Source organism: Chinchilla lanigera, unplaced genomic scaffold (assembly GCF_000276665.1).
Source record: "Chinchilla lanigera isolate Chin_1 unplaced genomic scaffold, ChiLan1.0 scaffold00027, whole genome shotgun sequence".
In the NCBI taxonomy this organism is placed as follows: domain Eukaryota; kingdom Metazoa; phylum Chordata; class Mammalia; order Rodentia; family Chinchillidae; genus Chinchilla; species Chinchilla lanigera.
Genome location: NW_004955428.1, coordinates 23,371,280 through 23,375,318, shown reverse-complemented (window position 1 = coordinate 23,375,318; position 4,039 = coordinate 23,371,280). Strand labels below are relative to the sequence as shown.

At 37.8% G+C, this 4,039-nt stretch overlaps 1 pseudogene; it reads left to right on the top strand.

The window, feature by feature from the left end:
• Positions 1 to 2,728: 2,728 nt before the first annotated feature.
• LOC102020359 lies at positions 2,729 to 3,619 on the top strand (annotated as a pseudogene).
• Positions 3,620 to 4,039: the final 420 nt, after the last annotated feature.

Sequence of the window (4,039 nt, the reverse complement as noted above, 5' to 3'; positions counted from 1 at the left end):
ATTGTGACCCTATTGCTATAAACATGGAAGTGTAGATGTCTCCTCAACATATTGATTTCACCTGCTTTGTGTGCGTATCCAGTAGCAAGACTTCTAGATCATATGGTAGCTCAATTTTGAACTTTTTGAGGAATTTCTATACTATTTTTAAAATATTTCAACCAAATTTTTTCCCACTGAGAGCTTCTAACAGTCCCCCTTTCTCCAAACACCCCAGCATTTGTTTTAGTTTGTTCTTTTGATAATGGTCTTTCTTATTGGAGTGAGTTAGTATCATATTGTGGCTTTGAATTGTACTTTGCTCATGATTAGTAATACTGAATATTTTTAGGCACTAATTTTTTATGCATTGATTCACATTTTTATATTTTCTATAGAAATAGCTATTTAGATCCATTGCCTTTTACAATGAGATTGTATGTAATTGTATTATTTGACTGGTTTTTTTACTTTCTTCCATTTTCTGGATACAAATCCCTTATAAAATGTCAGATTTTATATTCCTGGTAAAATGCTTTTCCCATTACATGACTTGTTTCTTCCCTTTGTTATTTTCCTTGTCATATACCAGGTTCTTATTTTGACATAAATGTATTTGTCTATTTTTGCTTTTGATTCTTTGTTTTTAGTGTCTTTTCCAAAAAAAAAATCCTTTGTCTATCTCAATATGTATGTTCACTAACATTTTTCTAAATCACTCCACAGTTTTATATATCACACTTAGATATTTATCTGCTTTCAAATTTTTTGAACTGGTGAACCATTTATTGAAAAGCTTGTCCTCTCTTTGTGTATTTTGTCATTTGAGTTTAAATGTGTGGGTTTTCTTTTCAGCTCTATATTTTGTGCTATTACTGTACGTATCTGATTTTATGGTAATGACACAATATTTTAATGACTAGTATTGTAGGGTATTTTGTAGCCCAGCAGTGTTTTCTCTCCTTTTTATTTTTCTTTTAACATTTTGTTTGCTTAAAACAGATTTGGTTATTCAGAGATTTTTTTTGTGGTTCCATACAATTTTAAGGGTGTTTTTTGCTAGTTTTTAAAATAATGTCCTTAGTATTTTTTTGGTAACCATTTTGTTGAATCTATAGGTTTGTATGTGCATTGTAACAATATTCATTATTCTAATCCATGAACATAGGGCATCTTTACCTTGGTGTGTGTGTGTGTGTATGTGTATGTGTGTGTCATTTTCTTTCACTAGTTTATAGCAGACACCCTTTAACTCTTTGGTTAAATATATTCTCAAGTGTATTTTTTTTTTGTAGCTATTGTAAGTTGCATTGTTTCCTTAGTTTCTATTTTAGATAATTTATTTTTCATATGTAGCAATGGTCCTGAATTTTGAATGTGAATTTAATACTGTTTAAATCTGCTGAGTTCCATTCGTAATATCAAAAAAAAATTAAAAAGAAAAATCTGCTAACTGCAATGTGACCATTTACCTACCTCTTTTACATTTTAGATGCTATTTTTCCTTGTGTTGTCTGATTGCTTTTGCTATGACCTGCATTATTATGTTAAACAGCGGGTAAAAATGTGCATCCTTGGCTTGTTCAATAACACAAAGTAAAAGCTTTCAGTTTTTCTCCATTGGGTATAACATTAGCTACTGGATTAATTTATAAGGCCTTTGGTTTAGTCTTTTCTCATGATTTTTTGAAAGATTTGATTCACTGTATGTTTTCTCCTTACTTAAAGGGCATCATACTTACTGCCTGGTAAGTGTTGAGAATCTCAGCAGTACAGCTATAATTGAACCAACCCGTTCACACCGCCCCTTGGTTATTGCTCACGTTCCTCTAGAGGGCAGAAGAAGGAACGCTATTAGAGCAATGGGGCAGCAAGTGCTGCAGCCCAAAATGAAGATATAGCTATGTGCAAGGATCTCTCAAGGTTTAAATAAATGCTATATGCAATGACCATGTTATGATTAGATATACAGATTTGAAGGAATATAAATAATAGACCTTTGTTTGTTCAGCTGATAAACTGTGAACTAGTTTTGCCTATTAACACAGTGACCTGCAATAGTGCGTATGACCTGTGTTATAGCTCCAGTTTGCTGGAAATGGGAAGATAGTGCTAGGGCACAGGAGCAGCTAGGACACTGAAACTGAAAGACAAGTGTGAGATCACGTGAGGATGACAAAGATGTTTGTAGCCTGGACTATCATGAAGAGCCTCACTCTTCATTTACTGGGAAATGCCACTATGTTGGTATTTGCGACAATTCATCACCTGAGACTTGTGAACTACTCATTTATGGGATACAAAACAACATATACAATCAGTGACATTTCATTCACTCTTGAGGAACTCTCCAAATCAGTTTTTAAAAAATCTCTTTTATAATACCATCCAAAACTATAAAAATATTGAAAATAAGTGTAACTGAAAAGGTGAAAAATTGTACACTGAAACATGTAATACATCGGTGAAAGCGTTAAAGCAGGCACAAGTAGAGAAATAAATAGCTTGTGTTCCTGGACTAATATGTTTTATATTAAAATGTAGTTAATATGCAAAAAATCTACAACTCGTAGTATCCCCATCAAAATACTAATGACCTTTTATAAACATGAGGAAAACAATATTACATGCATACGGAACCTCAAATGATTCTGAGTAGCAAAAGAAATTTTTAGGCAGATCAAATTCTGAAGCATCACAATTCTTGACTTCAAAATGCAGTATAGCTTCTTCCTCGGGGAAAAACCAAATGGTGTATGATGCCGGTGCAGCCGGAGGGCCTGGAGGCCCCGGTGGCTCAGGCATGCAACGGATTCCTTGGAGGCTTAGGCAGTGGTGTTCCAGGCCGCGGGCGCTGCAGGGGCAGGGGCCGAGGCCGCGTGGCTTGTGGTGGTAAGACCGAGGACAAGGAGTGGATTCTTGTCACCAAGCTGGGTCGGCTGGCCAAGGACATGAAGATTAAGTCCCTAGGGGAAATTTATCTCTTTTCCTTACCCATTAAGGAGTCTGAGATTATTGACTTTTCCCTGGGCACATCCCTCAGGGTTGAAGTTCTAAAGCTCATGCCTCTGCAGAAGTAAACTCCTGGTGGCCAGTGGACCAGGTTCAAGGCATTTGTCGCCACTGGGAACTACAACGGCCATGTTGGTCTGGGTGTAAAGTGCTCCAAGGAAGTAGCCACTGCCATTCGGGGGACCATCATCCTGGCCATGCTCTCTATTGTCCCGGTGTGGAGAGGCTACGGGGGTGGGGGTGGGGGCGCGAGATCGGCAGGCCCCACACTGTCCCTTGCAAGGTGACGGGCCGCTGTGGCTCTGTCTTTATGTGTCTGATCCCTGACCCCAGAGGCACTGGCATCGTCGCAGCCCCTGTGCCCAAGAAGCTGCTGCTGATGGCTGGTATTGATGACTGCTACACCTCTGCCAGGGGCTGCACTGCTACTTTGGGTAACTTTGCTAAGATCACATTTGATGCCATATCTGAGACCTATAGCTACCTGACCGCTGACCTTTGGAAAGAGACTGTGTTCACCAAGTCTCCCTATCAGGAATTCACCGATCATCTTGTGCAAACCCACACCAGAAGCTCCAGCAGTGGCTACAACATAAGGGTACTTACACAAGAAAAACAAAATAAATAAAATCCAAAATGCAGTATATACATAGCTAATTAAAATAGTATTTTCCTTGCATAAAGACATATAGTCCAATGAACTGAATAGAGAACGCAGAAATGAATTCACACAGGTGCTTAATGATCTTCAACAAATTTTCCAAGAATACTCAGTGGATAAAGGATATTTTCTGTAAGAATTCTGTAAGAATGCTGGATGTCTACATGTCAAAGAATGAAATTGAAAATCTTCATTGATCAAAAATCACTTCAATAGACATTAAAGAGTTAATTGAAAGATCTGAACTTCTATGGCACTAACAATAAAGCAGGAAAAATATAGGAGCTTCCTGTAATGTTACTCTTTTTTTTGTTTTGTTTTTCTCCGGTACCGGGAACCGAACTCACGACCTTGCGCTTGCCAGGCAGGCGCTTTGCCACTGAGCTA